Raw genomic sequence first — 13,044 nt, 5'->3', positions numbered from 1 at the left:
GGGAAAAAAAAAAAAAAAAAACAAAAAAAAACAAAACAGTTCACAAAGGCCAGCAGCATGTGCATGTAACAAGCCTAGTATTTAGCAGCTAAAAATCCCACAAATCCCCCATGGACTGCGTCGTGCTGCCCGGGCTGTCCAGGTGCTGCATTAAGCATCCAGCTGGAGCAAAACACTGCTTCATTAACCAGCTGAAGCAAAACCAAAATTCCTCACAGATCTCTTGTGAACATAGCAGGAATTTTTATCTAGAGGTATCCTATAGATGTGTGACCCACAGCTTGGAGTGGTTGCAGAGTCAGGGATCTGGGATACAGAGCACCAAACAGGGGAGAGTCACACTGTGTTTTGTGTCATCCCATATTATAGCTGAAATAAAAAGGGTTTATTTGGAGTTCAGCCTTACTGGCTGCATCCATGCTGCTTATTTTGAGGCAGATTTGTAGCCCATGCAAACTACTTACTTTGGGGATTGCTGCCATTTCTCAAGAGGTAAATCCTGGCTGCAGCCTCAGCTTTAAAGGGCTCTGCACTTCCCTAACAAGCTGTGTAACAGTTCAGCAGCTTCCATCTGTCTTGTCAGTCCTACTCTTGGCTTCCTGCAGAAAAAAATGTCCCTGGCTCATTTCTAGAAGGGACTAAGTGTTGCCCACTTGATGAACAGATACATATGTAGGCAGCCTGAGTACAAGCTGCTTAAAAGGAAAATTTGCACCCAGGACTAAGGTTTCCTAGCCTGAATGAATGCAGATGTATCTGTAAATGGAAATAGATCAATTATTGATTTTGAGCTGCATCAGGGCTTTTGTCCTGAGGAAGCAAAATCCTCTGTGTTTGCTGTAAATCTAGGGTTTGGTGCTTGCAAAACCTTTAATCTCTTTTCATCACTCCAAGTTAAATCTCCAGTTTTACAATCCCTAAAAGCAGCACCCATTTTCCAAAGAGCTCTTCAAAAGCCACAAGAGGAAAGAGTAGGTAGATCCCTGCAAAATCACAGAGGCTTCAGCTCTCCAGGGATGACCATGAGCACCAGAGGGAAAAGTGGAAGTGTCCAACCTCAGTACATAGGTGTTGGCCTCCAATCCCATTTCTTCTTCACCTGTTTTTGCCACCACTGCTCACATGGCCCACAATGCCCTTCAGAATGACAAAAAGGGATCAGTAAGTCTTCACCTAGAGGGAGAAGGCTGAGCAGTCTGCAGGCTGTCACCAGTTCCTACAGTTCCACAGTTTAGAAGCTGTGTTTTCTGAGAGACAATCATTTAGCCTAACGTGAGCAAATTTCAGAGTATCACAATTTCTAGGGCAGGGAAATGACTTCTGATTCACTCCCACAGCCAAGTTAGCCTCCAAGAGTGGAGAGAGCTCATTTCCAGTCAACCATTTCTGGCTCCTCAGCTGCTGGCAGCTCTGGGATAGGAGAAGCCCTGCAACACCCATCTCCTTCAGAAGCTGCTCTTTGCTCCTCACTGTGCCTGCAGAGCCATCTGCTCCTACCACCCTTGGCTCTTCTCCCCATTATGGAAACAGAAGCACATACTTGGGATTAAGGTAACAGAATTGTGACAAGAATTGTGTCATCCAGATCTGCCCATGGTGTTTTCTTCTCTGTCTTCCATCTTCTGAATCTTTCACAAGAATTTTGAAAGAAATGTATGAACTCTTGTTCCAGAGGCCAGAAATCACCACAGTTACTTAGCTGGAGCAAATTCCAGGACTGAGACTCCTATCAGGAGCACCTCAGGTTTCTGCTCACCTGAGCAGCCCTGGGCATGACTCCCTTTCCACAGTCTGCATGAAAGAATGCAAAAGGGGCGAGCAACTTTCCATGAGCATCTACCAGACCTGCAGAACAGTGTGTGGAAACACAACATGTACATCTCTTTTTCTGAAGCACTCACTCGGTGCTGAACTACTGAGTGAGGAGATAAATAAATGCATACCTGGCATCAGTCATCTTAGGAGAGACTTCAGCAGCTACAGAGGCTGACTCCTGCTGGAGAGATGCCTTAGGCACCAGCCTGGTAAGGGCAAAACTGGTACATGAAGGGTAGGTATCTAATGTAAGTGTATCCATTAATACCAGAAAGTCAGTTTCCCTAATGAAGGAAAGAAGCCTAGCCTTAATTTTTTTTTTCTGAGTTTGTATTCCACTCACAGTAAAACCTGCTTTCACAATTTCAAACAAATTATAATTTGTTTATAAAGCAAGTACAAGCTGCTGCCTTGGTAGAATGTGGTTTAAGAGCAGCTTAAATTAAAGAAAAAAAAGGCAGAAAGATAAGAGAAGTAGACCTTTTTTCCTTGCAATTTCAAACTGAAAACATCAGCAATACAGATTTTCATGAATGCGTTTTCCACATTTCATGAACAAACAAGAAGCCCACACACACTACAGACAGGCCACTGTCAATCTTTCTGCCAGCTCAGATTTTTATAAGTTGTTGGAGGATGTCTGACACGCAATGTAAAATCATAATCAGAAGACAGGAATGTTTGGCAATGAGGATGATGCTGTTAGAGCTGCAAGAATGAGGAGGCTGGATGAGAGCTTTAGCTGCAGGGGAAGTTTGGGCTGAGAAATGCCTGCAGCCCAGGAAAGATGGGTGATGATGGCTCATGAGCTGCAGGAGAAAGCAGGCCAGGTTGGATGGGGCTCTGAGCAACCTGGTGGAGTGAAAGGTGTGCCTGTCCGTGGCAGGGGCACTGGAACTAGATGATCTTTGAGGTTGCTTCCAATCCAAACCATTCCATGATTCTGAGAGCAAAGTTAAGCTCTCTGGGCAGGTGTAGCTACATGCACAATGTGATTACCCAACCCTGGCAAAGTCTTTGTGGGATCTGACAATCAGGAGTCTTGCAAGCAGAGGGATGTGCCCTAGAGAATTCACAGGAACTTTAAAAACCAAAGCAGCTGTCCAAAGTCACAGTAAAAACTGCCGTAAATTCCAGCAAAGGTAGCACTGGAAAAAGGAAGAAATGTAGTGTACTTCTCAGTGTTTAGGAATGCAAGTCCTGCAAAGCAAAGTGTTACATAAATTACTGTTAAGTCATTAAAAAAGCGCCCCAAAACCCCAAGAAAATAACAGAAAAGAAAAGAAAGAGATTTGAAAATACATGTTCTCTATCCAGTAGTAGTTCAATTATCTTGATAAGTGAAACTGATTCCATTGCTACATGGGTGGTAAGCTTGGAGTTTAGCAACACCCAATACACACAGAATATTTTTATGCAAGAATATTTTTATGCAATGCTCTGCAAACTGTCAACAACATGTGGCTTTCCAGCTGATCAACCTTTGCAGACCTTTGAAAATGAGGACATCCAGTGGCTGAATATTATAACTGGGATTTTCATCAAGGATTTATGTCTGGGGTAGAACCTCAGCAGTTATGCCAAATTTCTGCCCTTCACAGAGACCTGAAGTAGGTGTGTGTGGAGCAAAGACTTTTGCAGAAATCCTCTGTGCTGGAATAAATTCCATTTAATTACAGGGCTCATGGTTGTAACAAACTGAGGCAAGCTCCAATAACTCAGTAATACTGAGAACAGATTGTTTCACCTTTCTTTCTCTGCTTTCCTGTCATCATAGGCTTGTGCTGATACTTACATTGAAAAAAACTAACAAAAAAGTAAAAACAATTTAATAAAATGCAAGTTTCCAAATCCCATCATGTTTCTAGTTTGGTCTCTAGGTCTCTTATTTACCAGCAGAGAGTAAACATGGCTGGGAGTTTTAGAAACCCTCAGCACCTAGCCAGTCCCTTTGGAACCAATCTGTACAGCAAGTGTTGTACACCTTGCTTTTAGTAATTTAGCCTTAGAAGTACCAATTTGAATATTTACACCTAGTTCCTATATTACAATAATAGTTGCAGTAATTAATCTAAATTCTAAATACACAGAGTAGGAGAAGAACTAAAATAATAATAGATCAAATTCATGCTTTCCTGTGGGATTTCAGCACCTCAGGACTGAGGTGCAGAGTGACCGAGACCACCCTTGGAGGGCTCGGGAGTCCTGGAATGTTGCCAGAAGTGTCTGGTGGCTGGACTTTGATCCCACACGGGAGACGACACCTGTATGAGCATGGGAGGATTGCACTGGGGTAAATGGTGAAGGGATAAGTTAATTAGAGTGTAAAACACAGGGTTTACGATTTCTGTACAGGGGGGGTCTAGAGAAGTAAGATGGAGGAATTGGGGCGTGTCCTGTCCTTCTTCTTCTTCTTCTTGGCCTCCATCTTCTGTGGTGATGGTGGCACTTTGGGATTGGTTATTACTAAAAGTGCACCGGTCAATAAGGGTAAAAGGTATTGGAAAGAATAGGTAAATATTGTATACATAATTTTGAGTATAAAGATAAGTGACCGCCCCGGGGGCTCGCAGTGTGCCCATGGCTGGCTTGCTGGGCAGACCTCTGTCGGGCAGAGAGAAAATCTTTTAGATAAACAACCAATAAATACTGAAGTCCGAGAAAGACCTGTAGCCTCTTCTCGTCCTTTGAAGCGCGGGCTGCCCAAGGCCATCTCCGAGCCTTTCCAGGCCATAAAACAGCCAAGAACCGACACTTTCCTGCCATGAGAGTGCAGTAACACGTATATTTCCTGCCATGAAAGTGCACAACAATATCACATTCTAGGACAAGAACGTTGTGCCTTGTACAGAACATAGAAGAAGCAGAATGAAAATATGAAAAAAGTAAAGTAACATCTAAAGAAAATGGACCACTAGAGCTTTCGCACATTTGCAGGCCATTAATTCCCCTGGGAATGGCCTGCATAACGTGTATAATATCACTGTCTGCTATAAGAAACATCTCACCCAACATTAGGAACTGAATTTCATTTGGAACTGAATGTCACAGCTCAGAATTGCAAAACTGTGCTGAGTTTCCAGGATGAGCTGGGTAAGGCCAGCAAGAAGAAAAACCCTTACCTTCCTCAAAAGCTGATTTGAACAAATGTCACTCTGGACTGTATCTACATGCCCCAGAAGATTTTTCAGGTAGTGCTTCATACAATTCATACCTCTGAACCGGCAAAGCCAAGTGCTTAAAAACAGAGAGGAAAAGAGCACCCCAGACCTCCTCCCACCCTCCATCAATCCATTTCAACACGGAGTGCATGGTGCAGTTTCCACTTTCTGCTCCCACTTCTTTTTTCTGGTCTAGGCTGATTGTAGTTGCACTGATTAAGTCTCCCCACCTGGACAGATGTAACCTGCTGCTCAGCTCACTCCAGCATAAAATGTCATTGCAATTTAAGCCTATGATACTATAGCCTTGTCCTCTTCTCCCCTGCTCTCTCTGCTGTGCCAGCCAGCACTGATACTCATGCAGGCACATTATAGACAGTTCATGCAAGCTGATGCAACTGGAATCCAATCCAGCCATCATTAGTAGCTGAATCTGCTCTCTGAACTACTTCAGTTCCCAATTCCACGGGACAAGTACCAAGTACCAATTCAATATACTTTTTATCAGTTGCACATTTTTAGACTCTGGGGCCACACTTTCAGTCTAAGCTTAAACCACTTGCACAGTAAGTTGCTCTAGGCTTATACACTATGTCAGAAACTGAACCCAGAACTGTGATCAGCAAAAGAGAGGGTTTAGCCCTGAAACTCCCCAGCAAGACAACTCTCTCACACTTTGCCAGTGCTCTTGCAGCCAAGCACAGGCCGGACCATTTCTCAGAGGGCTTCAGGTCAATTTTGAGTATCCTGAACCACTCTTAAGCCTAAACCTCTCTAGTTAGGCTTCTACTAACAACACCAACAACAAAAGCTCTTCTCCTTTGCCTCCCCTTCCTCAAGCTCTCCTGTGAATTGGTCACAGCTGTGGGGTAAGAGCAAGCTTGCTGATCCTTGTGGGAAACCAAACCGGTATGAGAAATACAAAGAAACAGACCAGCTCTTTATTTCATTGGTTTTGAATGCTGAATCAACTCAGCATATAGTACACGAGCATTAGATCTGATTGAAGAAAGGAGGGGAAATGTTTGGTCAGCAGTTTGGGAATCTATTTTTACCAATTTGGCTCGCAGCTTAGTCAGAAAAACACTCAGCTTGGTGTAAAGAAGGTGCCAGGAACATATAGCAAGAGGAAAGAGAGACTGTATCAATGCCAGTTTTGATCAGTTCACATTGTTCTATCTTAGACTTGAAAATTTTACAGCGTTTTCATTTCATTTTCATATATTTAGAGCTCATAAAAATAAAATGGTGAGCAAAAAGTGTGCTGGGAAGTACCAGGAATTTACTTTCTTTGAAGGAGAGCTGTAGTGTTCACAGACTGACTCTTTAGACTTGTAACACATTTCTCTTCTCTAGCTTGGGGCTTATGAAGAGTAGAATGAGAATCCCACCATGGATTTCTGGACCCTGTATTAAAAAGTTCCTGTATGATAGGTGGTATGTGAGGAGGCCATGCCTGCTGGCTAACAGCATATAAGCTTCTGCATTGGAATGTGGAAGCAAAGAGCATGAGTGAGAAATTCAGGTTATTTTTCTCCCCATTACTCTTAGTGTTCTGTGTCTCTAGTATCTTATGTATTTTCTGGACCATTAGTGTCATACTCAGCTACTTGATTTTACATTGTGTTGAGAAAACCAGTGCACTAAGCAAAGTCAAGTCAAGGTTCCCAGTCAAACTGAATTGCTCTTTGTTCCTCCACAAAGGTTATTTTAATTACATAAACTTCACAGAGGAGCTCATAAGGCTCACCTAAATTACAGACAGCAGGCAGGGACAGGTAGGGGGGAAAAAGTGGCTTGGAACTCTGAGAGGTGTTGCAACCTGTGCTGAAACTGGCAGAACAACTGAATACCCATACTGGAAGGTCCTTTTCTTCCTTCAACAGCACTGACACATGTTTTTTACATAGAGCCCCTGCCAGCTGACAAGAACTTCATCCTGAAATGAGAAAGATCTTTTCAATTAGCATAGTTTTATGGCTAGATTATCCGGGCTTTACACAAGGTATCTGCATTTCATTGAATTCATTATGAATGCAACCACAAAGCATGCACTTATTTCTCCAGAGGCTGCTTTAGATTATATGTTGACAAATTACATATTGACAGATTACATGGTGACAAGCAACTCATCCTTGCATTCCTTTCACCAGCCCATCAGACAGAAACCCCACTGTACGCAGGCTGAAAAATGACAAAAAAACCACATTACTTCCTGCTCATGTGTCTAATTTGCTTTCATAGTGCCTGTTTTCATCTGAGAGGCAAAAAGGCAAAAATTTTGTCATCCTTTCTACTTCAGGGAGAAAAAGTGTAAGTACGGTAAGTAAAAAAACAACAGCAAATATGTATTTTGATTTTTCCAATAGTACAAAGTTTATAGAGCCATTATTGAAATAAGAATCAACCTTAGATGTCTGTGGAAGTGACTAAATACTCCCTCCCCCTTCCACTTCGTAATGTATGAAAGCTGTTCTTTTCAGCTAAAAACATTCAGAAAGTTATGTAGCACCTATGGCTCATCCTCTAGAGAGTGAAAATATAAATAAATAAATCCCTACTCTCCTTTAACACAAACCGGATGTTAAAACATCATTTTGTCTGTATCAGCCTGAGATAGTGATCTGGATCTAACCCAGTTGTCTGTAAAAGATCCCCAAAAAATATAAGACAGAATTCCTGGCTATTTCCTGGTGAGGTTTGAAAATAGTGAGGCAACATATGCTGTGTTTTGAAAAGATTCATCCATTCACCAGATTAGCTTACAATTTTGAAGTTTGAATGGATACAAGTTATGCTTAACATATTGAAAAATAACAGATGTATATCACAGACCTTTGGTTTTCCACTTTAATGATAGTGGATTTTTTTATTGGACTTAATGGACTGTGAATATTGCGATTCATCTGACTGTTTGAGTGCATATTGCCATTCCTGTGTTTCTCAAGTTCCAGCATAATTTTCTAGAATAAATCCCAAGTGCTGCATATTAGCACAGATTTAAATAGTTCAGCTTCACAGCTATCTCCTGCTGACCGGTTATGGAACAGCCTTTGCACAGCTACTCATCCACTGACACCCATTCCACTCCAACACAGGCACCACAGAGGCATTAATAGAGAGATAGGATCTTGCCCTGATGCTTAAAAAACAGATTCTGAAGGGATTATCCAAGCAATGGAAAATTAGTTTTTCCAAGTTCAATCTGCATGCCCTCCCCTGCCCATCCACTGCTGTGTTTGGAATCAACATCTCCACTCAGATTTTCTCTCCAATCAGAGTCTGGAGGACTTCAGTGGATGATTCCTATTAACATTCCCCTAAGGTAAGCATTACCACCTCTCTGTCCTGGCAGCACTGGGTTTCTCTAACTTTCTGAAACACCCATTTTGATGTAAGCTTTATTTCATGCAAACAAGAGATTTGTAGATGACCTAACAACCTGCTCTATTTAGAGCAGGTAAAAAGAGGATGAGTATAAAGGGTCAATGAAGCTCCCCATGAAGAGAAGCAGTGAGCCTCACAGTCTGTACACAGACACGTTATGGCATATCTTGAAACTAATGTCACTCTCCATCAGCCTTTTGTGCTTCCTTTTCTGCAGTGGAAAGTGGCAGGCCATTAGCAGCACACTCAGGTGAATTGCTGGCTCCTCCTGAATGAAAGCTGGAGGTTTGCTGCCTGCCACAGCCATGCTGCCTGTCACCAGGCTGGACCACAGGGACTGGTGTGACAAGAGGATTTATTTTACATAGCCCAGATGGAAAATTATGGTGCTCTTACAAGGCATTTGAGGAAGTCTTCTCTCCAGCAAGTCTTCCTCTTATTTAACAGGGACAAGTGACACCTGATTAAATTGCAAAAAATGCAAGCACAGACATTGCTCTCTGGTCTTTGCAGACTGTACGCTGAGGACAGAGCCATGTGTGGTCTTGTATGGAGACAAACATAGTTACTACTGCTTTGAAGTATCCTGTCTCAGATAAAATAGCACAATGTTCTTCCTCTATGAAAACAAGGAAAAAACCAGCCTTTTTTTAAACCTGCCAAAAGGCATGGGAGCCAGGGTTAGGTGAGCAGAAGACAGCATGTTTATCTACTCACTTCCAAAGAGGGACAGCCCACTCATCATCTGAGGTTGTAAGCAGAGCTGCAGACAAGCAATACCTCAGAGCAAGGCAGGTTTGGGCAAAGAGAAAACTCCCTTTTTTGTGAAGTCCCATTTTCAAGCACAGGAAATTACTTTCTAAACCTGAATTTGAAGCACCTGCTTTCAGGAACACTTAACAACAAATCAGCAAGTCAAAGTGCAAAGAAAACAAATTTAGCAGATTGAAAAGTATGAACAAACACTTGAAGACAGCAAACACATCCTCATTTTTGGGATTATTTTGAATACATTAGCAAGGAACAGCTGCATCTCTGAAACTAGGAAGCTTTAATTTCCTGTTGGAGTGTCATGAAAAACAAAAAATGCCACTGGAAATACATTTATGGAATTATCTATAATGAGGAACAGGGAATGGTTTTGATGTTGGAGTTAAACTATGGTGACACCCCTAAAAATAAGAAAAGCATGCATGTGCAACACAAGAGAAAGCAGAGCACACCCTAGGGCTTCTCACAGAGACATTTCTTTGTGCAGCATTGCTATATGGCATCAGGAGCTGGAGGAGGAAGGGTTATGATAAAAATAGGAGGCACAAAGACAGACTGCAGGATCTGGGTGAACAGAAGGTTGGGGTGGGAGGGCAGGTAAGGACACAGCAGGCTCTGGGTAATAAAAGAGGTAGAACCAAAACTCTCTTTACTCTGTGTTACTGGGAGAGCTGTCAAGGCACAGTGCTACACTCGCATTTTGGATGACAGACTGAAAAAACTTTATATTTTTCTTGACCTCTCAGAGGTTTCTCAGATCTTTCAGATTTTCCATGCTTGTGGCTTGGCATCCATCTGTCTTGAGGAAATAAACCCTCTAAGCTGCACACCAGCATTCTCGGAAAGGGGCTGTTAAGGCAGAAATGACCCAAACAATAATTTCCATAATTGCCCAGAGGAGTTACAGAGTCCAACTGTGCCCAGCTTCAGGAGGAATCAGGGACCTGGTTCTCAGAGCTTCTTTGCAGTACTTGAAACCCTCAGTAACAATCCTTCCTGGCCCATGGAGCAGCCACCATGAAGGATGGACAAGTCATGACAGGAGCCATGCTCCAAGAAGGGCACAGGAGATGGGATGCACATCACCCTCCCAAATCCTTACCACCCTCAGGACTGCACTCTTGTGGTGACACTGTTAGAGCCTTTTGCTGTCAAAATTCTTACCACATTCCGTTCCCTAATAACTACCTTTAAAAGACTGAATAACCTTTAAACTTAGGTTTAATAAGCATAATAAGGAAAAGGCAGCTCTTTGCTCTCTCCCCACAGGTAAGAGCCATAACTTCCCCAGTATCAGCATGCTGACAGAGAAAGCAAGGAATACTACATGGGCATCCAGGAAGACAGTCAGCACCCAAGCAAAAGCATCTTCTCTCCAAGGGAAACAGGAGTGCCATAGGAAATAGTCATTTTTTGAGGATTCACTCCTAGAAGAAAAGCATTCTCAAAATAATTCAGCAGATTGTTATAAACAAGGGATAAGAGGTGAAACCTCCTATTGCAGAGCAATGAGAAAAATACTGGTGAAAAAGAATGGCTGCCTTCTCACTGAGCAGCTCAAAGATATCAGTGGGTTTTAACTACCAGAACTAAGAATGTAAACAGCTGCTGCTAGTCACAGTAGCACTAAAAACATGGTCTGTTACATCCTTGGTTTTTCCCTTAAATCGTCAGAAAAATTCTTTCTGTGCTGTAAGTGCCATAATTTTGAGAAAATTATACCATGTTTTCAATGCTTAACACTGACTTATATGCAAAATATAGCTCAGTCTTATTTAAACAATCTAGAAAAACACTTTATAAATTATGCATGAGTTCTTCCACAAAGATCTTGATACAAATTATAGAGAAACAAGATACACTGAGTGTTGAAAGTTTTGATAACACTGAATGATTAAATAACTTCATAGTAAATCAAACGCTAAGGTTTTCCTGAAGAAACTCTTTCCTACACTTGTCTCACTAGGCAAGCCAAGGAGACTCAAGCTCTCAGTAATGAAAAACATGTTGCTGTACCAACATCAGAGCAAACACAGGTACAGCTTACAATGGCTCTCCAGTCAGGAATCTTCTGGAAAAGGCATTCAATACAGACCACAGACATTTCCCTTCTTAGGGACCCATACCTTCCTGAGAATGTTAAATTTTAACTTCCTCTTAAGACCGCTAAAACCTTTTATGATCCCAGTCAACCCTGAAAGTCCATGGGACCTGCTGTTCCACCTGGATTCCTCTAAGTCTATGGGACCTGACACAACTCATCCAAGGATATTTAAAGAGCTGGCTGCTGCCATCACAAGATCTTTCTCAATGACTTTTGAATGGTCTTGAGAATCTGGAGAGGCCCCAGCTGGCTGGAAGCAGGCAAATGTTGGCCCAATTTTCAAAAAATGCAAGAAGGATTAACTTGGAAACTACACGAAAAGCAGGCCTGTCAGTGTATCTTCTATAACGTGCAAAATGATGGAGAATATTATTCTGAAAGTTATTGAAAAACACCTGAAGGATGACACAGTCATCACTCACAGCCAGCATGGCTTCATAAAGGGAAAGTCCTACTGGTCAAACCTAATTTCCTTTTACAACAAAGTAGCCCACCAAGTTGATCAAGGGAAGCCAGTTGATGTAATGTTGGATTTCAGCAAAGCTTTTGATACTGTCTCTCACAGGATCCTTCTGCTGAATAAACACATCATGTGATAGGTGAGCAATTGGCTCATGGGTCAGGCACAAAGGGTGACAGTGACTGGGTTGACACCGACTGGTGACCTGTCACTGGTGGAGTTCCAGGGCTCCATCTTGGGCCCTGTGCTCTTCCACATCTTCATAAGTGACTTGGATGCAGGACAGGAAGGGATACTGAGCAAGTTTGCACATGACACTAAATTGAGGGGAGCTGCTGACTCCCTTGAGAACAGAGAAGCCCTGCAGAGAAACACAGACAAATCAGACAGCTGGGCAATCACCATCCATATGAAGTTTAACAAGGACAAGTGATGGAACTTGCACCTTACCAAAGAAAGGAATTTGAAATCATGCCAGCTAATTAATCAGCTGGTGATCAACATCCAGGTCACAACAAAACCTTGTGGCACAGATACCTCCTTGTTATAATGAGGTGCCCAGTATATCAATTTTGCCTTTTCAGAGCCACACAGAATACTTTTCTCCTTATCTATAGAGGGATTGTTACCTCTGGTCAGGGCCTGTGATCTTCCATCCCTCAGCTGCAGAAGTAAACTCAAGTCTCAGGCTTTCTGGAAACCTGGAGAAGCTGCTTTGTGCATAAGCCTTTGGGACTTCTTTAAAACATTTCATTCTCTCCATGCTTTTCTAAATACCTAAGCCCACAGCCCAGCTGTCAGCACACCTCAAACATGATACTAATGCTTAATACACTACTTTAGTGGTTATCTAAAATTTGAGACAGACTAATTATCTAACTTTTAGTCTGAAAGGTCTGAAAGTATTAAAAAGCACATCTACAAAGTTATGTGTGGGAAAATGCATTTTGCAGAGAGCTGGCTACAGCACATCCATGGGAGAGAAAAGCTGAGAACCCTGAGCATTGTGAAGAGCTGTAAGCAGCAAATGTGCCTTGTCTGGTGAAAGAAACTCATGTAATTCACTGAGCTAGATAGAATAAGGAAGAGGGCTTCAATGTTTGCCCCTCAGAGAGGTCAGCAACTTGAAAAGAGAGAATATTGCTTCCCAATCTGGTCTCAGCAGTTTTTTCCCAGTCTTGCAGGTTAGACTCAGTTCTTCCAGAGGCTAGCAGTACTTTGCTCCTCTTTATCTCTGCCTGAGCAGCTAAGTTTCCTGCTTCTGAAGCAGCATCTCTTTCTGCAGCCTCAGCAATTCCATAAACACAACGGGATAGGGCCTGGAGATGCCATAAAAAGCTTTGTCT

The sequence above is a fragment of the Melozone crissalis genome, unplaced genomic scaffold, assembly GCF_028551555.1.
Source record: "Melozone crissalis strain CALT ecotype California unplaced genomic scaffold, PUWL_Pcris_2 ptg000027l_1, whole genome shotgun sequence".
Lineage (NCBI taxonomy): Eukaryota > Metazoa > Chordata > Aves > Passeriformes > Passerellidae > Melozone > Melozone crissalis.
Note: the sequence above shows the minus strand (reverse complement) of the source record.